At 47.3% G+C, this 25630-nt stretch overlaps 1 long non-coding RNA gene across 2 annotated transcripts; it reads right to left on the bottom strand.

Annotated features, from left to right (window-relative positions):
* On the bottom strand, positions 1-25630 carry LOC115523039. 2 transcript variants are annotated; one of them, XR_003971622.2, is made up of 5 exons: positions 25557-25630; positions 2357-2496; positions 1792-1906; positions 1392-1521; positions 1-800 (listed from the first exon to the last, which is right to left on the bottom strand). It is a non-coding gene; the product is annotated as an uncharacterized LOC115523039 (long non-coding RNA). The 2 variants fall into 2 exon arrangements; XR_003971621.1 differs by lacking the exon at positions 25557-25630 and having other exon boundaries at positions 2357-3954.

Below are 25630 nucleotides of genomic sequence, written 5' to 3' on the forward strand. Positions count from 1 at the left end.
CAACATGGGGATCCCCACCTCCTGCCACCTCAGCTTCTGGTCCTAGCCCCGCATCCATCCAGTCAGGAGCGTCTGGTTCCCGCACAGCCTCCCATCCCACAGCTTGGGCAGGCCCTCTTACCCACGCACCTGCACAGCAGAGGCCTCGAGGCCTCGTCCTCACTCGCTGGGCCTTGTTCCTCTGACTTACCATCCCCCCTCCTTACCTGGAAGCGGATCTGACCCAGGGCTCTCCTCCAAGTGCCCAGGATGAAGGGTGGCCCCTTGTGCCACCCACCCTGTCCCCCTAGCCCACTAACCTTCTTCCTGCTGGGCCCCTTCCTGGCTCAAGGCCTCACATATGCCCTTTTCTCTGTCCAAAACACCTTCCCTTGCTCCCCAGTTTATACCTGGTGGAAGCCAGCTCCAATGGCCGGACCGTTCTGGTGAGTTTCCACCAGACTCCTCCTGCCCGTGGAACTGCTTTCTGGAGGTCGCATTGTTATATTTCACTTTGCCCAGTGTGCCAGTTACTATGGCTACCCAACAAATCACTGAAAAGTTGGCATTAAGTAACCATTTATCATGCCCATGGGTCGTGTGGGTCCGAAATGCAGACAGAACATGGTGAGGATGGTTTGTCACTGGTGCCTCTGATGGAAGACTCGAAGGCTGGGGGCCGGGGTCCTCTGAATTGGCTCACTTAGACGCCTGACAGTTGATGCCAGGATCATGGGCTATCTGCTGGGATCCCCAAAGTGGCCTCTTCACGTGGCCTGGGCTTCCTTGCAGCATGGTGCCTCAGTTCCAAGAGCGAGTGTCTGGAGAGAGAGAGAGGAAGAGAGAGAGAGAGTGAGCACCAAGGGGAAGTCCTGTCACCTTTTATGACCTAGCCTCAGAAGTCACACAGCGTCGCTTCTGCCCCAGTCTTTTCGTTGAGGTAGTCACACGTCCGTCCCGTTTCAAGGGGAGGGGAAATAGATTCCAGTTGTTGAAATAGGCAACATTCTGGAAGCACGTGTGAGATAGGAAGTGCTATGGCCACATTGGGAGAATACAATCCACCACACCCTTTGACTGGAGGCTTCTTCAGGGTAGCCGGAGCGAGGCCTCGGCCATGCTGCGGTAGTCCAAGGTAGTCCCGCTCCAGCCATACCGATGAGCTTAAAGGTGCTGTTCAAACCTCTAATGTTTGTAGCTACTCACACCTCTCCTCCGGGAAGCCTTCTGTGATGGTTTTAGGCAGGGCCCCAAAACTTTTTGACACTCTTTCCATCAAGAGCCCCTTGAATCTTTCTTGGCTCTGGGACTTTTTAACCAGTAAAATATGGAGGACATGATGCAATGACAGTTTCTGGGCCCAGACCTTAAGAGGCCAGACCGCTTCTACTTCCTGTCTTTGGTATACTCACTCTTAGAACCCAGTCATCACGTGGCAAGAAAACCCAAGCAGCCCTGCAGAGAGGCCTGTGTGAAACCAACAGCCAGCGGCCGACTTAGAGTGAGCCGTCTTGGAAGCGGATCCTTCGGTCCCAGTTGACACTGTGGAGCAGAGACAAGGCACACCTGCTGAACTCCTCCCAAATTACACAATCGTGAGCAAACAAAACGATTGTTGATTTAAGCCGTTAAGTTTCATGGTTGGTGGTGATGCAGCAATGGGTGACTTTCCCTAACACCCTAGCAGGACTCATCTCCTCCAAACCCCCTCGTCTTGTGACCAGCCCTCCAAGTCCAGAACTTGCATTTCCCTCCTTGAAAAGAGGGTCTGAGCTTTAGCAATTCGTTCACCCATATTTGTAGAGCACTTACTGTGTTCTAGGAGCTGGAGACGCACGGTGAACAAGATAGACAAGACCCCTGTCTTCAGGGAGCTCGGGGTCCAGCGCGGGAGACAGGCAAAGCCTTCTTATTCAATGCATTGCTTCTGTGAACAAATGAAGGAGATAATTTCAGATGAGAATGACGTGGCAGAGACTCTTCAGGATGGCCAGTTCCTTTTCCCCCGGGGCAGGGACACAGCTGGACCACACTTCCCTTGCCGTAACTGCGCTTGGACCACTGGGTATGGGTGAAGACGCAGGAGCCGTGTATGGAAGGGGAGGAGGTGAGTAGATGACCCTGGGAGCCCCAGAATGCAGGAGTTAGGAGGCCGGGACACCCTTTACTTTCCCCAGATTATGAGACCCAGCCTGTCCTAGATTTTTCCCAAGCCTCTTTGCTCTCATTCCCACAAACATTACCCGTGGGGAAAGAGCCAGGGCCAGTTCTGACAGACTGGGGGGAGCGGGAGGCCAGTATCACTCCCAACCAACCCCCATTCAGAGGAGATTTTAGTGCCACTGGACCCCAATGCCCTGGGCCCTGCCTGTCTTACTTTCAAGATGCCAGGGCTCCAGCCCATGTCCAGCCAGTGAAGAAGGTTCTTTGAGTCTGACAGGTGAGCTCTGAGAGCCTCCATTTCCTTATCTGTAATATGATGGGGAGAATGCCAAGCTTGTCCACATGACAGGGGTGCTGCAAATACAATCAGGTCAGCGAAGTGTCAGGTACTGTGCCCAGGTACTGAGCACTTGCATGATTAACTCTTACAATAACGTCACGGGGCTAGGTGATGGGGAAGGCACAAGCCTTGTGCCCTCCCCCGCTGATCCAGGGTGGCCTCAGCACCTGGGTGACAGGCTCTGCCAGTCTGTGGGATGCATGAACGTGATGGCTGAAGGCTCCTACCTGCCGGTGTCAGCATCAGCACCAGGGCCCGAACTCACTGTGTGTTAAAAATGGAGGTGTCGTTCCTGGGCGTATGTGCGTATAATTCAGCTAGTGCTCTCATGGCGGTGACCAGGCCGCTGCCAGGTTTCTCAGAATCCTGCCACCTCAGAGATTCAGAGAAACTTAGATTTTCAGAGAAAGTCTGTTGGTACGCCGCAGAGATGTTAACCACAGAGCCTGAGCAGAAGCCAGGTGAGAGTTAGTTCAGCAGGCCAGGCAGAGTTCACCCTTCCTGTCCCCAGCTGTGGGCAGAGGCCCCAAAGCACAGTGTAAATGTCAGATCCGTGCCCCTGAGCGCGTGGGAGGAGCACTGTCCCAGGAGTCAGCAGCCCAGCAGTCAGCTCTGCCCTGTCCAGCAGTACACAAAGCCCACCCAGGCCACACAGCAGTCATCCTCCTGCTTAGGCAGGGTTTGGTCCCAGCTCATTCAGAAGACATGGGGAGCCCCTCCCAGTTCCTGACACTTGGCTTCTCCGTCGGAAAATGAAAGGGTTACATTAGATCAGGTCCTTTTTTCAAACTTTTCTGACCATAACCCACGTTAAGACAAACATTTTACACGTACTACATAGGACAACCTCAAGTGCTGTAACTCACATCCCAAGATGTCAGTGGCTTAACACGAGAAAAGTTCATTTCTCACTCACATAATTTCAATGCACTGTTTCCTGCTTGGTGGGTGAATCCTGAATCCACAAAGTGATTCAGGAACCCAGCCACCCTGACCCAGAAGTAAAATGTCACTTTCAATCATATTCCATTAGTGAGGGCAAGTCACCCAGGGGCCCTGCCTAGAGCAAGGGTCTGGAGATGGTCACTCCAGGAGCCCACCCCCTCCCTCGGGACACACGTATTCTCCGAGAGGGGAGCACAGATCTGGCAGCCAGTCAGCCGCCTCTGACACACCCTGGATACACACACACACACACACACACACACACACACACACACACACTCACCCATGCAACTGAAATAGAAGGTTCATGAAACAAACTTGCTCATCCTGCATGTGATGCTTCCTGATTCTAATACCTTCTACCTTATTTTATTTTATTAGTGCTGGGCATGCCCCACTATTGGATCAGTGCCTACAGTTTACAAATTCAGACGATTACTCAAAGAAACGGCCATAATATTATCCTACTCTGTAGAGTGTATAGAGTTGAATGGCCACATGTTTCGAAGGACTTAATTCAGCCAAGAAGAGGGTTCCTTAACACCATAGCTGCTGCTCAGGGGAAGATGCAATGCAGAAAAGTTGGCTTTTAACCCACTATAGGCTCAGATGAACTACTAATGTATCCAAAGAACTGAGGCCTGGTCAAACGTCCAGGAGCAGAAGGCACACCTGGGGGCCCAGGAGGATGGTTTCTAAAGCAAGTTACAGACCGGAATGGAGGAGGCTCCAAGCCTCCTTCTGAGAGGGATTTTGCAAGTTCTTTTCCCAGAATGCAGTTGACTTTGGACAGAATTCCAGCTAGGTGGCAATGATGATGCCCTAGAACAGTGGAGAAGCAGCAGGCATCTTAGCCCCTGCCATGAAATATCCCGGTATCCCCCCAGACCACCTCTTCTCTCTCTTGCCCCCACCCCCAGGAAATATCTAGTCTGCCTCCATCTCATTGCTGATGCTCCCTGAGCTCTGATGGGTCTGCAAAGCAACTTCTGCTCTGGAAGTTCTTTTCTCAGAAACACCTGGGAGAGAGCCCTGTAACTGTGACTCAGCTTATGACATACATGACCCAAAGTCACACTGGAGACACTGGCCCCTTTCTTTGAAGAGACAAATCAGCCTTCAGTGAGTGACCTAGATCCAATTTCAAAATTTCCAACTAATTTTGGTCAATAACTTGTGCAACTGTCCTATTATGAACCGAGAGCAAGGAGCGTCTCCATGGAAAAGGTGTGTGAGGGCAGGAATATGGGATTGTTCAGGCAGTGGATCTGGGTTCAAGAAGGGCCTCTGCCTCCACATAAGCTGTGAGCTCTTGAGCAACGTGCACAACTTCTCTCAACCTCCATTTTCTTACCTGGGAATGGGAAAAACGTTACCTGCCTCCCAGGACATGTGTGAGAAGCAGATGGTTTAAAGTAAGTGAAGGGCAAGACTCATGGTGAGTACCCCATAGACACTGCCCTGTCCACCCTCAACCTCTGGAAGAGGAAGGGCCACATAACACATTTACTTTCTAGGTGTAGACTTCATTGCCCTTCTGCATGGATGTGACAAGCCAAACAAGCCCTTTATTAGGAATATATGTGTGGTGGACAGGTGCATTCCGAGGGCCACACACACCCAGCCCAGCCAAGGGACTGGCCTTGGGGAACCTGTTGCTACCGTGTATATTCCCTGACAAGTCCAAATATGACAATTTGTGAATTTGAGAAAGGCGGACTCAGGAGTAGAGGAGGGATGTGATGTGTGCCAAACCAGGAAGAAAGGGTAGCAGGTGGATTTGCCCAAAGAAGCGAAGTGTTGAGCTGGACCTTGGAGTTGACTGGGCGGTTTTGTGGGGAGGTGTTCTAGACACTGGGAGTAGCGGCATACACAGAGTGTGCAGAGGTGAGGCCCCGAGCAGGGAGGGAGCAAGGGAGGTTCTTGGTGGGGTGGGGGCCCTAAGCGAGAGACCCCAGCAAGTCTGAGGACTCCAAGTCCTCTCTGGGACCTTCTCCCCACTCTGGGGTTGTGTTTATTAGAGGTGAAGGCTTCTACAATATCTGTAGTTCAAAGCTCAAATTTAAGGAATCGCCTCAGAATGGCCAGGCTGTCTCAGACAGGAGCCTGGGGAGATTGGCACTGCTGTAGGGAAACAGCATGAGCAAAGGCAGAGAGGCTGGGATAAAAGAAGGAAAGAAAGACAGTCTAGAGAGACATTTCTGGTGTCAGGGAGGAGCATGAGCTCGAAATAAGAAGGATCTGAGTCTCTGCCTTGGCCCTGCTTCTCCCTGGGTAGCCTTGGGCAAGTCACCTCCCCCTCTCTGGACCCCAGTCTTATCTCCTTATTGATGAAATGAGAGGTAGGAACTGCACAGAAATCACCTGTAGGGGCCTAGAGTGGGAACTTCCAGAGCTGAGGGTGTGGGCATGCTCACCGTCCCTCCGGATCCTGGAATCTGGGCATGGCACAAATGGCTGCAGATGAAAGAGGGGAGGGTGAGAGGGAATCAGTGCATCAGTGAAGGCCCCACAACCTGTTCCTGGGACAACAGGCTGTTGCCGATAGGGAGAGCAAACATGTGGAGGAATTATAACTCATGATTTCTAGTGGGAGTTATGGTGCAATGACTTTGTAAAATAGTTCAGGGGCTTCTAACAAAGTTAAACATACACTTAACCAGCAATCACATCCCTAAGTATTTACTGAAGAAAGATGAAATACACGCCTCACAAAAAGACTTACACATTACCATTCACAACGGCTTTGTTCACTATAGCCCCAAACTGGAAATCACCCAAAAGTCCATCAACGGACAGCAAATGGCGGAACGGCCAGGTGACGGAGAGCCACTCAGCAGTACAAAGGAGTGAGCCTTGGGTACACACAGCATGGATGGACCTCATGGACATAAGGGTGAGCTACAGAAACCAAACAAGAAGGAGTCCCTACTAGGATTCCATTTAGATAAAGTTCAGGAAAAGACAAAAATGAGTCTATAGTGACGGACCTCAGAGAGTGGTTGCTGCTGGTCAGTGGGGGCGGGGGTTGTCTGGGAAGAGGCCCGAGAAACGTTCTGCATTGTGTTCAGTAAATATCTTCCTCTCCCCTCCCTGTCCCCCTTCCCTCCCTCCCTTTCCCTCTTCTCTCTCAATGAAACTGTCTTCCGTCTGCATATAATCAAATAATTGTGAGTACCCAACAACAGAACATATGCATCTCCTATGGATCTATGGACACATATTTCTGCATACACATGCATTCAACAAGTATTTCAGACACCATTCTAGGCACCAGGGAAGCAGTAGTGAAAAAAAACAGGTCCTTATGGAGGTGATAGTCTAATGTCACCATTCTTGCCAGTCCCCCACCCCAGCCTCCTCTGGTCTCATAGATGTTACAAATCTGGGTCACTGGTTTGGGTAAATGAAGAGCTCAGAGTCATGGTGAATAATTATGTTTATAATAATAATAAGTAATAGGGACTCGGCCAACATGGCAGAGAAGTAGGGGGATCTGTACTTCCCGTGTCTCCCAAATAAAGAAGGGCTGAAGCCAAAGGACTTTGAACCCCAAGAGTCTGGGAGGAAAAGAGACTGAATCTACCAGGAAGAAAATGGGACAACTTGAGAGACCATAGGTGAGTGATTGTGAACTAGGGGAGACAAAACGGGCCATGTAGGCATGGAGGGGACGGATCATCTTCTGCCGAGAGACAAAGGGAAGAGAAAGAGCGGCTGGGGAAGCGTAGGACTGTATCTGGACAAGAGAAAAAACATCAGACCTGGACGAAGAAGGATCCCATCTCTAACTGCAGGTTACAGGATCTCTAACTACAGATCCCATCTTCGGACTGGGGTCTGCTGCCCTGTTTGCACACCTGGGGAGGAGGGGAGCCACTCCTGGGTTCCGTGGTAGATCAGCGGCCCAGTCTGCAGCAGGAGAAACCGGTCCCCTCCCCTGAAGGGCTCGGCACAGGACAAAACCAGCTGGGACCTCATATCGGGAGATGCTTCCCCAGTACTGGGGCACACGAGCAGGAGTTTAATTCCCAGCCAAGCCTCCGGGGCAAAGGAGTCGGCGGAGCAAGACAGAGAGCCTCGTCTGCGCCCTGGCACAGCGAGGAGGGCTGCAAAGGAGTGATTTGGGACACCATGTCGTGGAGAAGAGACTGGGGGGTCGCCATTTTTCTCCTCACCACCAATAAGGCGGGGCCTCGGGGATCGGTCTGCGGGGCCCACGGTGGAGACAGGACCAGCCTACACCAGACCATGCCCTCCACGCCAGGTAACTGCATATCTGCTGGAGCGGGATAGACGCTGTGGAATTATACGGCCTCCTTCTCCAGACCAGTGCTGCTGCAGTGCCTGGATTAATTCTAGGTCAATTCTGGATATATAGATAAATTCTCCCCCCAATTTCTCCTCCTTATCTCTTCCCTCCTCTAGGCTGGTTACTCTGGTTATTGGTTTGTTTAAACAGACATAGTTAGGGGCGCCTGGGTGGCGCAGTCGGTTAAGCGTCCGACTTCAGCCAGGTCACGATCTCGCGGTCCGTGAGTTCGAGCCCCGCGTCGGGCTCTGGGCTGATGGCTCAGAGCCTGGAGCCTGTTTCCGATTCTGTGTCTCCCTCTCTCTCTGCCCCTCCCCCGTTCATACTCTGTCTCTCTCTGTCCCAAAAATAAATAAACGTTGAAAAAAAAAAAAATTTAAACAGACATATTTAAACAGACATATTTATTCATACATGTTTTACACCTCCTTCTTTACATTCCTTTCTCTCTCTCTCTGGAATAATCAAGCCATATAGTTTCTCTGTCTGGGTAACTTTATGTTCATTTCTTTTTTCCCCGCCTCCTTTCTTATTTTCCTTTATCTCTCTCTGGATTAAGCCTTTTAGTCTCTCTGCCCAGTCAATGTTTATTTCTTCTTTTCCCCCCGCCCCTGTCATTTCTCTCTTTGTATGTGCTCTTCCATCAGCACTGCTTCCACCCTGTTCTTTACTGTGTTTCTGGTTTTTGCTTTTGGATTGTTTTTAGACTTTTGTTTTCTGTTGTTTGTTTGTTTTATTTGCTTGTGTGTTTGCGTGTTTTTGTCTCCTGTGTGTTTTCCTTTACAGGGCTACTTCAAGGAATACATCAAAGCACACCTGACGGAGGGTCCAAAACATCACTATGAGTAGGGAAATAAAATAACCAAAGTCACAACAACAGAGAGCAAGTAACACTCTCCAAAAATCACTTCCTGAAGGGCCAGGCCCTGGACACTGTATGACCCCCCTTTAATATAGGAGTACTCGCAGGTGCAGCACATAACAAGCTGTTAAAACTCATAACGGACAGAAAACTAGCCAAAATGGAAGAATTCTCCTCCAAAGAAATTCCAGGAAGAAGTGACAGCCAAAGAATTGATCAAAACAGATTTAAGTAGTATAAGAAAGAAATCTGGAATAGCCATACTTATATCAGACAAACTAGACTTTAAATTAAAGGCTGTAACAAGAGATGAAGAAGGGCTTTATATAATAATTACAGGGTCTGTCCATCAGGAAGAGCTAACAATTATAAATGTCTATGCCCTGAATTCGAAGGACCTAAATATATAAAATAATTACTCACAAACATAAGCAGCCTTATTGATAAGAATGTGGTAATTGCAGGGGACTTTAATACTCCACTTACAACAATGGATAGATCTAGACACAGGATCCATAAAGAAACAAGGGCCTTGAATGATACATTGGATCAGATGGACTTGACCGATATATTTGAACTCTGCATCCCAAAGTAACAGAACATACTTTCTTCTTGAGTGCACGTGGAACATTCTCCAAGATAGATCACATACTGGGTCACAAAACAGCCCTCAATAAATATAAAATAAATGAGATCATACCATGCACACTTTCAGATCAAAATGCTATGAAACTTAAAATCAACCACAGGAAAAAGTCTGAAAAACCTCCAAAAGCATGGAAGTTAAAGAACATCCTACTAAAGAATGAATGGCAATTAGAGAAGAAATTAAGAAGTATATGGAAACAAATGAAAATGAAAATACAACAATCCAAATCCTTTGGGGTGCATCAAAGGCAGTCCTAAGAGGAAAATAAATTGCAATGCAGGCCTATCTCAAGAAATAAGGGAGGAACATGGCGGCGTAGGAGGATGCTGGGCTCACGGCGTCCTGCTGACCACTTAGATTCCGCCCACATCTGCCTAAATAACCCAGAAAACTGCCAGAAGCCTAGCAGAATGGACTCTCTGGAGCCAAGCATAGACGAGAGGCCCACGGAAGAGGGTAGGAAGGGCAGAGAGGCAGTGCGTGCTACACGGACTGGCGGGAGGGAGCCAGGGCGGTGGAGGGGCAGCCCGCCCTGCAAGGCAGAGCCCGAGTCTGGCTTGCAAAAGCAGAGGGGCCAGACAGAGTGTGTTCTGACAGCCAGCAGGACTTAACATCTGGAATATTATACGTCAACAGCTCTGCTCCGAGAGCAGGAGGACTAGAGGACAATGGGAGGGAGAGTTGTTGAGCCCCAGAGGACAGAGCTCAGCTTGGTGGGGAACAAAGGTGCTGGGAAGCGCCATCTCCCTCACCCATCCCCCAGCCAAAATCCCAAAGGGAACCAGTTCCCATCACGGAACTTGCTTGCACCACGCAAACGCCCAACACTGTGCTTCTGTGGATCCATCCCTCCGACGGGTCTGCCTCCCTCCTGGTGCCACAGGGCCCCTCCCGAAGCGGACCACCGAAGGCAAAGCGAGCTGAGTCTGCCCTTCCCGCCCCTGTGCATCTTGCTGATCCACCCCGGCTAATACGCCAGATCCCATTGAAGCAGCACCACAAGCCTGGCGGTGTGCAAATAGCCCAGACAGGGGCGACACCACTCCACAGTGAGTCCTGCCCCTGGGAGAGGGGAAGAGAAGGTACACACCAGTCTGACTGTGGCCCCAGTGGTGGGCTGGGGGACACATCAGGTCTGACTTCGGCCCCGCCCACCAACGCAAGTTACTCCAGACAGCACAGAGGAATAGCCCTGCAGTTCCACGCCACTACAGGGACTATCCAAAATGACGAAACGGAATAATTCTCCTCAAAAGAAACTCCAGGAAGCAGCAACAGCTAACGAACTGATCAAAAACGATTTAAGCAATGTAAAAGAAAATGAATTTAAAATAATAGTCATAAAATTAATCACTGGGCTTGAAAAAAGTATAGAGGACAGCAGAGAATCTATTGCTACAGAGATCAAGGGACTAAGGAACAGTCAGGAGGAGCTAAAAACTGCTATAAATGAGCTGCAAAATAAAATGGAGGCGACCACAGCTCGGATTAAAGAGGCAGAGGAGAGAATAGGTGAATTAGAAGATAAAATTATGGAAAAAGAGAAGCCGAGAAAAAGATAAAAAAATCCAGGAGTATGAGGGGAGACTTAGAGAACTAAGTGACACAATTAAACACAGTAATATACGCATAACTGGAATTCCAGAGGAGGAAGAGAGAGGGAAAGGTGTGAAGGTGTACTTGAAGAAATTATAGCTGAGACCTTCCCTGATCTGGGGAAGGAAAAAGGCATAGAAATCCAAGAGGCACAGAGAACTCCCTTCAGACGTAACTTGAATCGATCTTCTGCACGACATATCATAGTGAAACTGGCAAAATACAAGGATAAAGAGAAAATTCTGAAAGCAACTAGGGATAAACATGCTCTAACATATAAAGGGAGACCAATAAGACTAGTAATGGATCTATTTATGGAAACTTGGCAGGCCAGAAGGGAATGGCAGGAAATCTTCAATGTGATGAACAGAAAAAATATGCAGCTGAGAATCCTTTATCCAGAAAGTCTGTCATTTAGAATAGAAGGAAAGATAAAGGTCTTCCCAAACAAACAAAAACTGAAGGAATTCATCACCACTAAACCAGCCCTACAAGAGATCCTAAGGGGGATCCTGTGAGACAAGGTACCAGAGGCATCACTACAAGCATGAAACCTACAGATATCACAATGACTCTAAACCCATATCTTTCCATAGTAACACTGAATGTAAATGGACTAAATGCTCCAACCAAAAGACATAGGGTATCAGAATGGATAAAAAAAAAAACAAGACCCATCTATTCTCTGTCTACAAGAGACTCATTTTAGACCTGAGGACACCTTCAGATTGAAAGCGAGGGGATGGAGAACTATCATGCTACTGGAAGTCAAAAGAAAGCTGGAATAGTCATACTTATATCAAACAAACTAGACTTTAAATTAAAGGCTGTAACAAGAGATGAAGAAGGGCATTACATAATAATTACAGGGTCTATCCATCAGGAAGAGCTAACAATTGTAAATGTCTATGCGCTGAATATGAGAGCCCCCAAATATATAAAACAATTACTCACAAACATAAGCAGCCTTATTGATAAGAATGTGGTAATTGCAGGGGAGTTTAATACTCCACTTACAACAATGGGTAGATCATCTAGACACAGGATCAATAAAGAAACAAGGGTCTTGAATGATACATTGGATCAGATGGACTTGACCGATATTTTTAGAACTCTGCATCCCAAAGCAACAGAATATACTTTCTTCTCGAGTGCACATGGAACATTCTCCAAGATAGATCACATACTGGGTAACAAAAGGGCCCTTCATAAGTATAAAATAATTGAGATCATACCATGCATACTTTCAGACCACAATGCTGTGAAGCTTGAAATCAACCACAGGAAAAAGTCTGGAAAACCTCCAAAAGCATGGAGGTTAAAGAACACCCTACTAAAGAATGAGTGGGTCAACCAGGCAATTAGAGAAGAAATTAAAAAATATATGGAAACAAATGAAAATGAAAATACAACAATCCAAATGCTTTGGGACGCAGCGAAAGCAGTCCTGAGAGGAAAACACATTGCAATCCAGGCCTATCTCAAGAAACAAGAAAAATCCCAAATACAAAATCTAACAGCACACCTAAAGGAAATAGAAGCAGAACAGCAAAGACACCCCAAGCCCAGCAGAAGAAGAGAAATAATAAAGATCAGAGCAGAAATAAACAATATAGAATCTAAAAAAACTGTAGAGCAGATCAATTGAAACCAAGAGTTGGTTTTTTGAAAAAAATAAACAAAATTGTAAACCTCTAGCCAGGCTTCTCAAAAAGAAAAGGGAGATGACCCAAATAGATAAAATCATGAATGAAAATGGAATTATTACAACCAATCGCTCAGAGATACAAGCAATTATCAGGGAATACTATGAAAAATTATATGCCAACAAACTGGACAACCTGGAAGAAATGGACAAATTCGTGGACAAATAGCCAAAGTAATTTTGAAGAAGAAGACCAAAGCAGGAGGCATCACAATCCCAGGCTTCAACCTCTACTACAAAGCTATAATCATCAAGACAGCATGGTATTGGCACAAAAACAGACACATAGACCAATGGAATAGAATAGAAACCCCAGAACTAGACCCACAAACGTATGGCCAACTAATCTTTGTCAAAGCAGGAAAGAACATCCAATGGAAAAAAGACAGTCTCTTTAGCAAATAGTGTTGGGAGAACTGGACAGCAACATGCAGAAGGATGAAACTAGACCACTTTCTTACACCATTCACAAAAACAAACTCAAAATGGATAAAGCACCTGAACGTGAGACAGGAAACCATCAAAACCCTAGAGGAGAAAGCAGGAAAAGACCTCTCTGACCTCAGCCGCAGCAATTTCTTACTTGACACATCCCCAAAGGCAAGGGAATTAAAAGCAAAAATGAACTATTGGGACCTCATCAAGATAAAAAGCTTCTGCACAGCAAAGGAAACAACCAACAAAACTAAAAGGCAACCAACGGAATGGGAAAAGATATTTGTAAATGACATGTCGGACAAAGGGCTAGTATCCAAAATCTATAAGGAGCTCACCAAACTCCACACCCGAAAAACAAATAATCCAGTGAAGAAATGGGCAGAAAACATGAATGGACACTTCTCTAAAGAAGACATCCGGATGGCCAACAGGCACATGAAAAGATGCTCAATGTCGCTCCTCATCAGGGAAATACAAATCAAAACCACACTCAGATATCACCTCACACCAGTCAGAGTGGCTAAAATGACAAATCAGAGACTATAGATGCTGGCGAGGATGTGGAGAAACGGGAACCCTCTTGCACTGTTGGTGGGAATGCAAACTGGTGCAGCCACTCTGGAAAACAGTGTGGAGGTTCCTCAAAAAATTAAAATAGACCTACCCTATGACCTAGCAATAGCACTGCTAGGAATTTACCCAAGGGATACAGGAGTGCTGATGCATAGGGGCACTTGTACCCCAATGTTTATAGCAGCACTTTCAACAATAGCCAGATTATGGAAAGAGTCTAAATGTCCCATCAACTGATGAATGGATAAAGAAATTGTGGTTTATATACACAATGGAATACTATGTGGCAATGAGAAAGAATGAAATATGGCCCTTTGTAGCAGCGTGGATGGAACTGGAGAGTGTGCTGCTAAGTGAAATAAGTCATACAGAGAAAGATGGATACCATATGTTTTTACTCTTATGTGGATCCTGAGAAACTTAATAGAAGTCCATGGGGGAGGGGAAGAAAAAAAAAAAGAGAGATTAGAGACGGAGAGAGCCAAAGCATAAGAGACTCTTAAAAACTGAGAACAAACTGAGGGTTGATGGGGGTGGGAGGGAGGGGAGGGTGGGTGATGGGTATTAAGGAGGGCACCTTTTGGGATGAGCCCTGGGTGTTGTATGGAAAGCAATTTGACAATAAATTTCATATTAAAAAAAAAAAAAAGAAACAAGAAAAATCCCAAATACAAAATCTAACAGCACACCTAAAGGAAATAGAAGCAGAATTGCAAAGACATCCCAAACCCAGCAGAAGAAGAGAAATAATAAAGATCAGAGCAGAAATAAACAATACAGAATCCAAAAAAAACAGTAGAGACCAATGAAACCAAGAGTTGGTTTTTTGAAAAAATAAACTAAATTGTAATCCTCTAGCCAGGTTTCTCAAAAAGAAAAGAGAGAGGACCCAAATAGATAAAATCACGAATGAAAATGGAATTATTACAACCAATCCCTCAGAAATACAAGCAATTATCAGGGAATACTATGAAAAATTATATGCCAACAAAATGAACAACCTGGAAGAAATGGACAAATTCCTAGACACCCACATACTACCAAAACTCAAACACAAAGAAATAGAAAATTTGAACAGTCCCATAACTAGTGGAGAAATTGAATCAGTTATCAAAAATCTCCCAACAAATAAGAGTCCTGGACCAGATGGTTTCCCTGAGGAATTCTACCAGACATTTAAAGCAGAGATAATACCTATCCTTCTCAAGCTGTTCCAAAAAATAGAAAGAGAGGGGAAACGTCAGACTCATTCTATGAAGCCAGCATTACTTTGATTCCCAAACCAGAGACCCAGCAAAAAAAGAGAACTACAGGCCAATATCCCTGATGAATATGAATGCAAACATTCTCAACAAGATACTAGCAAATCGAATTCAACAGCATATAGGAAGAATTGTTCACCATGATCAAGTGGGATTCATTCCTGGGCTGCAGGGCTGTTCAACATTCGCAAATCAATCAATGTGATACATCACATTAATTAAAGAAAAGAAAAGAACCATATGATCCTGTCAATCAATGCAGAAAAAGCATTTGACAAAATACAGTATCCTTTCTTAATAAAAACCCTTGAGAAAGTCAGGATAGAAGGAACATACTTAAACATCATAAAAGCCATTTATGAGAAGCCCATAGCTAATATCCTCAATGGGGAAAAAAATGAGAGCTCCCCCCCCCCCCCCCGAGATCAGGAACACAACAGGTATGTCCACTCTCACCGCTGTTGTTTAACATAGTGTTGGGAGTCCTAGCATCAGCAGGCAACAAAATGAAATCAAAGGCATCAAAATTGGTAAAGTTGAGGTCAAACTTTCACTTTTCGCAGACGACATGATACTTTACATGGAAAACCCAACAGACTCCACCAAAAGTCTGCTAGAACTGATACATGAGTTCAGCAAAGTCGCAGGGTACAAAACCAATGTACAGAAATTGGTTGCATTTTTAGACACCAATAATGAAGCAACATAAAGAGAAATAAAGAAACCTAACCCATTCACAATTGCACCAAGAACCATAAAATACCTAGGAATAAACCTAACCAAGATGTAAAAGATCTGTATGCTGAAAACTAGAGAAAGCTTATGAAGGAAATTGAAGAATACAGAAAGAAATGGAAAAACATTCCATGCTCATGGATTGGAAGAATAAATATTGTCAAAATGTCAAGACTGCCTAAAGCAATCTACACATTCAATGCAATCCCATTCAAAATTGCACGAGCATTCTTCTCAAAGCTAGAACAAACAATCCTAAAATTTGTACGGAACCACAAAAGACCCCAAATAGCCAGAGTAATATTGAAAAGAAGACCAAAGCAGGAGGCATCACAATCCCAGACTTTAGCCTCTACTACAAAGCTATAATCATCAAGACAGTATGGTTTTGGCACAAAAACAGACACACAGACCAGTGGTATCCATTGGAAAAAAGACAGTCTCTTTAATAAAAGGTGCTGGGAGAACTGGACAGCAACATGCAGAAGAATGAAACTAGACCACTTATTTACACCATACACAAAAATAAACTCAAAATAGATAAAGGACCTGTATGCAAGACAGGAAACCATCAAAACCCTAGAGGAGAAAACAGGGAAAAACGTCTTTGACCTCAGCTGCAGCAATTTCTAACTCGACACGTCTCCAAAGGCAAGGGAATTAAAAGCAAAAATGAACTATTTGGACCTCATCAAGATAAAAAGCTTCTGCACTGCAAAGGAAGCAATCAACAAAACTAAAAGGCAACCAACGGAATAGGAAAAGATATTTGCAAATGACACATCAGATAAAGAGCTAGTGTCCAAAACCTATAAAGAGCTCACCAAACTCCACACCCGAAAAACAAGTAATCCAGTGAAGAAATGGGCAGAAGACATGAATAGACACTTTTCCAAAGAAGACATCCAGATGGCCAACAGGCACATGAAACGATGCTCAGCATCATTCCTCATCAGGGAAATACAAATCAAAACCACACTGAGCTACCACCTCACACCGGTCAGAGTGGCTAAAATGAACAAATCAAGAGACTATAGATGCTGGCAAGGATGTAGAGAAACGGGAACCCTCTTGCACTGCTGGTGGGAATGGAAACTGGTGCAGCTGCTCTGGAAAACAGTGTGGAGGTTCCTCAAAAAATTAAAAATAGACCTACCCTATGACCCAGCAATCACACTGCTAGGAATTTACCCAAGGGATACAGGAGTGCTGATGCATAGGGGCACTTGTACCCCAATGTTTATAGCAGCACTTTCAACAATAGCCAAAGTATGGAAAGAACCTAAATGTCCATCAACTGATGAATGGATAAAGAAGTTGTGGTTCATATATACAATGGAATACTACTTGGCGATGAGAAAGAATGAAATCCTGCCATTTGCAACAACGTGGATGGAACTGGAGGATATTATGCTAAGTGAAATAAGTCAGTCAGAGAAAGATGGATACCATATGTTTTCACTCATATGTGGATCTTGAGAAACTTAACAGAAGACCATGGGGGAGGGGAAGGGGGGAAAAAGTTTCAGAGAGGGAGGGTGGCAAACCATAAGAGACTTTGGGGTACTGAGAACAAACTGAGGGTTGATGGGGGGTGAGGGAGAGGGGAAAGTGGGTGATGGGCACTGAGGAGGGCACTTACTAGGAAGAGCACTGGGTGTTGTATGGAAACCAATTTGTCAACAAATTATATTAAAAAATAAAATAAAATAAATAATAAATAATACTAATAAAAAACCTAAAGAAGAACTTGGGAAAAGTGATTTTCCATTTCAACACCGTACATAAATGGAAAGCTCACAGTCGGAAGGAAAGATGAGAGAGATGACTGAGAACATAAGGTAATCCAGTGTTTCCACTGGCTTTCTTACGTAGACTTAAAAAAAAAAAAAAAAGAAATTTACCTTTTTATTTTGAAATAATGTTAGGCTCACATAGAAGTTGTGCAGCTAGTGTACAGAGAGTTCCTATGTACCCCTCACCCAACTTCCTCCAGTGGTAACACCTTACTATGCAGAGAACAGTTCTCATGACCAGGAAATTGATGTTGGTGCATTATTATCAAGTAAACTGCAGATCTTAACTCCACCTTCACCCCTTTTCACATGCACTCGTGTGTGTGTGTGTGTGTGTGTGTGTGTCTATGAAATGTCGCCCCACATACAGACTCGCACAGCCACCACCACAGTCAGGATGCCCGATGACTCCATCACCGCAATGAGCTCCCCCACACCCCCCTGCGGCTGCAGCCTCTGGTGGTCTGTCCCCAGGGCCATAGTTTTCTCATTTGAGAGTGTTCTATAGTCTGTGCGTGATCCCTCTCCGGGACTGGCATTTGCACTCAGCCTAACGCTCTTGCCATCCATCCGAGTTCCACCTAGTAGTTCGCTCCCTTTGTTGCTATGTAAAATTCCATGGTGTGGGTGTGCCAGTTTCTCCATCCACTCATCCACTGAAGGACATTTGGGCTGTCGGTAGTTTTTGGCTGTTACAGATAAAGTTGCTAACAGCATTGGTGCACAGGCTTTTAAAAGGCCTTTGACATGGGGCCCCTGCGTGGCTCAGTTGGTTGGGCATCTGACTTTGGCTCAGGTCATGATCTTCCCTTCCCAAGTTCGAGCCCCATGTTGGACTCTGTGCTGACAGCTCAGAGCCTGGAGCCTGCTTTAGATTCTGTGTCTCTCTCTACACCTCCTCTCCTTGCACTGTCTCTCAAAAATGAATAAATGTTAAAAAAGAAAAAGTCCTTTGATGCGTGGACTTTACTTTTTCTGCCTGCCTCAAGCCACAGATTTTCATTAATATGACTTCACCATCATGCACAAAACTCCACTCATCTGGATGTAACATATGTAGCAACACAGACTATAACACAACTGAGAGTCAGGAAGAAAGCAGGCAAGACGTGGAGAAGAAGCAATAATTTGTAAATGTCAAAAAGCCCCTGTAGAAGGTCTGTCGGCCATCACCTCACACCTTTTAATGCATATTTTACACGCACCTAAAGGCTTAGCCATGTTGTCTCCTGTCCACATCAGTTTAGAAGGCATGGAGATGTCTTTTGACAGCCGCTGGAGTTACAGCTGGTGGTATGACAGAGGGCTGAGACTGGAGAACCATCCCATAAAGCTAAAAATGCAGCCAGTCAGTGCAGGATAAATAATCCAATTCATGTCAGCAAATCAGAGGGCATCTGTGTCACTGCGGCTGAGTGCCCTTCACAGAAGTTACCAGAACCCTCTGGAAAAGACTCAACAAGGCAACGACAGATGGCATGTGTTTAAGAGTGATTTTCACCTCAAATCCTTGACAGTTACAGAAATCAAAATGCTTCAAGTAGTGAGCTCTAGCAAACAGACATGAATACCACCTTCTCTAATGCCAAAAAATAAGGTATCATGTTATTAATTTTAATGAACACATTCCAACAGAAGACATATATATGCTTTATGCCTAAGAAGAATTGAATCAAACTTTCGCCAAAGAGTATGGCACTGAAGCCACACACACCTGGGTACGATCATCAGTGGGGTGACCTTAGTCAAGTCATTTAATCTCACTCAGCCTCGGTTTCTCCATCTGTGAATGAATGGGAGTCATAACAAGAATGGACCCAAAGGAAGATGTGTGGCATGTCAGGGTCTTGTGAAGAAACGACTTTCACATGAGAACTTTCCTTTGAAGCAGTTTCAACTCCCCACCCTCCTGGATGTCAGGGGAATGGGGCCAGCTGGTTAGTGGCAGTGAAATCTCTGTTCTCAACCACTTCCTGCTCAGTGTCCCCTCTGTCCCTACCCTGTCCGACCCCTGCCACCTATCGCCAACATCAAAGGCTTCATTGGGCTCTGGGACACTCAGGGACAAGCTGGCTGGTGAGGAATCTGACTCAGCACCACCGGAGACTCCTCCGTCCCCGGACTCCTGTCTACACCCCCAGATTCCTGTCCACACCCCCTCTCTCCATCTCCACCAGCAGACAAGCACCATCTCTCCTCTCAAGATCCGAGGGCTCCTGGAGGCAGCATCTAAAGGCGTTGACCTCTTCTCACGAAATTAATCTTGCATCAGCTGTCAACTTCTAAACCTCCCAGTGACAGGAGCAACCCACTCCCTCCAGACACTAACCACTTAATTATACTTACTGGGGCAAATGTTTTCTTTCTGAGAGAATCTGTTCAGTGCCCCTGTCTGCCCGAGCAGGAAATGTGCGCACCCTCCTTGCCGCTCTGGAAGCTCACTCATGCCCACTGGGGGATATGGGATTCTTCAATGGGGAGTCTGATCCTGGAGAAACTCCTACACATGGGATGCTCACATTCCAAGCTCTGCCCTGAGACCAGAGGGGTGCAGTCTCCTGGTGCCACCAACCAGTGGTGCGATTGGACTAAAACCCTGGGACCTCGGTGGGGCCTCAGTTTCCTCATCAGCAAAATGGGATGACAAGACCCTCTCCTAGGAGAGTGGTAAGAATTAAAGGAGATATTTAAGGTTCCCTAAAATGTCACTGTCCCTAGGCCAGCACGCGAGGGTACATTTTTTCCCCACAGCAGGGGCAGCCCCCAGAGGGAGTAAGCCCCACTGTGGGCGCCGGTACACACACACGTATCAGCCATCTGCTTGCACTGCTCCTGCTAACATCCCATTGGCCAGAACAAGTCATGTGACCCAGGAGGCACAGGGAGCAGGGCCCGCAATGGGATGAGGGAGGGAGGAGCTAGAACAACACTCCAGATGCCACGATGGTATGTTGTTGAGCTGGGATTTGTATCCACTTTCCCTTTGAGGGCAAAACCTCCACGTTATTAACTTGCAGTGACTCAAAATAAGAATGAATACTTTTTGGGGGTGCCTGGGTGGCTCAGTTGGTTAAGCAGCTGACTTTGGCTTAGGTCGTGATCTCACAGCTCATGGGTTCGAGCCCCATTGCAGGCTCTGTACTGCCAGCTCAGAGCCTGGAGCCTGTTTCAGATTCTGTGTCTCCTACTCTCTCTGCCCCTCCCCTGCTCATGCTCTGTCTCTCTCTCAAAAATAAAGAGTAAAAAACAAAAAAAAATTGAAAAAGAATACTTTTTCTTTTTACTTATAGGTTTTTTTTATTAACATCCATCTATGATTGGCCTTAAATTGTTTTCCCAGGAGGGAAAAGCCTGTTTAGTGAGCATTCACAGACTAGGACTAGGAGTGTTTTACATATATTAACCACTGCAACAACCCTGTGAGGTACGTGTTGCTATTATCCCATTTTACAGAAGAAAAAACCGAGGCACAGGGCGGTTCAATAACTGGCCCGGGGTCTCACAGTGTTCTGTCATCACAGGCATAGAGAGGACACGAACCAGACTGGCTGGCTCTAACGCGTGGGCTCTCCCCACCGGGCTTGCCTGGGATGACAGCAACCTTGAAAGACTGGCAGCACTCAGCAGGCAGCGGAGAAAGGCCCTCTTCATGCCCCCACCCCACTCAGGATGGTTTCTGTCATGAGCAGTCTCAGTTCTGATTTCACACTGCCAGAAGGTTCCCTCTGCTGTTAACATGCACACCTGGCTGCCTTTGGAGACACGGCCTCAGTCAGTCCCTGCAGCTGTCGTGATGCCCATTTTAAAGGCAAGGAGCCTGAGGGGCGGGGAAGGAGCCACCACCGTGGGCTCTTTCTGGAGCTAGTGTTTGAACTCTGGGGGCTGAGGACCACGGGGGCTCAGCAGCCCCCCAGACTGGGGTGGGGGGGGCACAGGGCCCCGGCTGAGGCAGAATGTTGGGGTATTCCCAGTATGGGGGAGGGGGCCTTGTTTCTCAAAGAGGCCACCCATGGGGCTTTCCTCACAGGGGTGTCCTGGAGGACCAGCCTTCCAGCCAAACCTGAACTCTGGCCCCTCCCCCAAACCACAGCAGAGAAAACACACAAATACACATTTGCACAGAAAGGATATTCTCTCTCAGAGGTCTTTCCCACTCGACCTTTTCTCTTAGGAGCATCCACCACCCCTCGGCCTCCTCCCAACTCAGCCCCAGACTGCTCTGCCGCTTTCTTGACTACTTGCTTGACTCAGGGAACATGAGGAATTTGCTATGTGTGCACCCCCAAAGCACAGGAACCTCCAGCAGCCCTGCTATCGGCAGAAATGCTCCAAGGATGGGGGCGCCTCGGTGACTCAGCCGTTACGGGTCTGACTGCAGTTGGGGGTCATGATCTCGCAGTTCGTGAGTCAGGCCCATGTCAGGCTCTGTGCCGACAGCTCGGAGCCTGGAGCCTGCTTTGGATTCTGTCTCTCTCTGTCTCTCTCAAAAATAAATAAACACTAAAAAATTTTAAAAAATAATAATAAATGCTCCAAGGATTAAACATTTAAAATGAGGTGGTTATCTGGCAACAGGACTGACGCGAGGCCCACTGCTTGATTTGCAGCTGAGACATCACAGCGGACTCTCACACGACAGGGGTCTGAACTGCGCGGGTCCGCCTCAGTGAGGGCTTTTTGCAATAAACATGGGAAGAGGTTCTGGAGATTTGCAACAATTTGAAAAAAACCCACAGACAAACCACATAGGCTAGAAATATCAGGAAAAAAATTGAGAAAAAGTCAGGTACTGTAGTAATGCAGTATACAATACATATCCAAAACATGTCCTAGGTGACTATGTGACCAGCAGGGTTCTGGTCAACAGTAGGCTATTAGTACTGTAGGTACCAGCACTAAAAACAGGGAGATCTGACACGAAAATCAGGACTTATGACAGCTCCTAAAGCCTGGGAGGCTCTGCCCACAGGCCACACCAGGCCGGGACTAGTGAGCCGGGGAGGCACCCACGGTGCCATTTAAGGAGACTCATTCTCCGGTCCGTGCCCAGCCACCCCCCCACCCCACCCCAGACCAGCCACAGCCACTGAGCAGAGAGCATCATGTTTGTCAGGCCTGCTTTTAGGTTTGGCCAATGCCTCCATTTACCCTGAGTGGACCCTGGAGAAGTTGAGCCACATCCTGCTCTTTCTGCTCCCCTCCTGTCCCCTCTTCTTTCTTTTTTTTTTCATAATTGGCAGCCTAATTTTTTTCTTAACTGAGTTAGAATTCACATACAGTAAAGTGGATCTTAAAGAATCCACGCAGTGAGTTTTGACAGGTGTTTGCACCATGTTAACGACTGCCCCATCGAGATACAGGGTCCTTTCCTCAGCCCAGAAAGCTCTCTCACCCCTCCCAGTCACCCCGCCTCCTCGCCTGAGGCGCCACTGATGTGCCTTCTAACACCAGGAATGCTTTCGCCTGTTCTGGGACTTCACAGGGATGACTCCTACAGAGTGTAGTTTTCAGGGCCCATCCTCTGTCGCTCATCCACCATCTGTGAGACTGGCCTGTTGCTGCAGGTTTCCCCAGTGGTTCCTTTTTCATTTCATTTTACGTTATAGAGAGAGGGAGAGAGAGGGAGCGAGGGAGGGGGAGAGGGGCAGAGGGAAAGAGAGAGAATTTCAAGCAGGCTCCACACTCAGCATGGAGCCTGACGGACGGCTCAATCCCACAACCCTGGGATCAGATCATGACCTGAGCCAAAATCAAGAGTCAGCTGCTCAACTGACTGAGCCACCCAGGCATCCCCTCAGTGGTTCCTTTTTATTCCACTGGGGGCTATACCACATCTGGTGTAGCCATTCCCCTGCTGGTGGACAACTGAGTCATTTATGGGCTAGTGTGAATAACACCAATATATGAACACATTTCAGGGGATTTGCTGGAATATGTAAACCCCTCACACTCATGGGGGAAGAGAGAACATAGATTAGGCCCAGTCTTCATGATCCTCATCCCCTTCCCTAGCTTTAAAAAATCTGTCGTCTTTGCCCACCCTTTCTGTGGGCTCACAGAGTTAAGGATCTTTGAGGAGGGACAGAGAGGGGAGGGACCAGCCACGGATAGGAATTCAGTGAAAGACTGCAACAATACCACACACATACACACACACATGCATATGAACATTCATGCACGTGCACAGGCACACACAGGCATGCACACACGTGCACATATATGCATACGCACACGGGCACACCAAGACATGTGCACACATATGCATATATGCACCGGCACACACAGAGGCATGCACACACGTGCACATACCTGCATATGCACACGGGTACACAGAGGCGTGCACACATATGCATATGTGCAATGGCACACACAGAGGCATGCACACACATGCACACAAGTGCATATACACAGAGGCATGCACGCATGAGCACACACATGCATATGCGCACAGGCACACACAGAGGCTTGTCCACATGCACACACATGCATATGCAAACAGGCACACACAGAGAGGCATGCACGCACATGCAAATACATGTGCACAGGCACACACGGAGTCATGCACACATGTGCAAGTACATGCATATGTACACAGGCACACACAGAGGCATGCATACATGTGCACACATGCATATGTACACAGGCATACACAGAGTCATGCACATATGTGCAAATACATGTATACGCACACGGGCACACAGAGAGGCTTGTGCACATGCACACGCATGCATGTGCCCAGAGGCGTACACACAGAGGCATGCACACGTGCGCATACACAGCCAAGGCACACAGCCTAGCCCCTGGGGTTGGGCACAGCCCCCTTCGATCAGCTCTGCCTCATGAAGGTATTAATCATTTCATGGTCTGTTTTCTAGCTGCCTGTTTTGCCTCTGAGTCTGCCACCGATCCTGGAGCTGCCAGCCTTCTCTTTCTACATAAGACACTATTTTGCCCACATCACCCACTGTTCGGGCACCTTGCATGCCCCCAAACTGATCTGCATGGACCACAGGTGGTTGCTTCCTCCACTTCCCTCCTGCGCACACACTCCACACCTGTTCCCACTGTAGGGCCTTTGGGCTTTGGCTGGGTGGGCGTTCCTGCTGTTTATCTAAGCTTTCTCCTGGTCAGCTGCCCCTCCTGGATGAAGCCATTCCCAAATGCCAGCAGCCTGGATGCTTCCCCATGATCTGCCCCTGCAGACACACTCTCACCTGTCCCAGCTCTCTCTCTGCTGTCGTTATTGTAGTGACCACTTAGGTGCAGGGCGAGACAGCAAAAGAGCACTGGGTCAGGGCCGGCCCCTGGTGTTCTGGGCTGACAGGAGAGGTCTGAACCTGTACCTAGGGTAACGGGGTGGGGGTGGGGGACAGGGTGAATCAGGTATGGTGGAGACAGATCTTGGTGCTCGGCCCCCTTGGTTGCCGCCTGGGGTGCCCTACTTTTGGGGCACAGGAGCTGCTCCCCAGTGGGCATGCCAGTTCTCACATCGCCTAAGTGCACAGGTAAATATGAAGGTCACCTTTGCTCAAGTATAAGTGACCCCAAATGTAAAGTTTTCTCAGTAAAATCTATCAGATTGTTTATGACCATGTAGACTTACAGGGATCAAGCAAAACTATTCAAATTTCGTGTATATTTTATTGATTAATTGGTTGCACACAAATCCTAAGCATCTCTTGAGACTGGATTATCTTGTGCTACTTTTCTTGCCTGTTAGGTCTGGCCCAGTCTGAGTACAGAGGTGCTTTGCACAGTCCAAGAACAGCCCCATGATGGGGTAGGTGGGGGGTCCCCCATGGTGGCAAGAACTGGGACAGAAGTTCTCCTGAGGATCCATGGGGTAGGCAAGGCAGGGGGTGGGGGTTGCTGGACAGAATGCGTGCCCAGGCTTTTTCCCCAGGAAGTAAATGGATTGTTCTCCTTCAGACAGACCAGCCCTGGCTAGTTTCCCTGTGGTTTCCAGTCACGGCCAGTCCTGACTCACTCATGTCCCCACGCTAAGGTTTCTGTATTAGACCAGAGAGAGACAGCAAGAGACAGAGCCAGACAGAGCCAGAGAGAGAGACAGAGACAGAGATAAACAGATACATGCAGACTGAGAGAGCCAGACCAAGATAAAGTACTAGCCACAGAGACGCAGAGAGAGAGAGGGGGCGGGGGGTGGGGGAGGACACACAGTCATACCCACACATACTCACAATGCCAGCAAGATCCTCAGCTGTTCAGAGACACGCACTGACACAGAGACCCTGGAGAAACACTCGGAGCCACA

The sequence above is a fragment of the Lynx canadensis genome, chromosome C2 (assembly GCF_007474595.2).
Source record: "Lynx canadensis isolate LIC74 chromosome C2, mLynCan4.pri.v2, whole genome shotgun sequence".
Lineage (NCBI taxonomy): Eukaryota > Metazoa > Chordata > Mammalia > Carnivora > Felidae > Lynx > Lynx canadensis.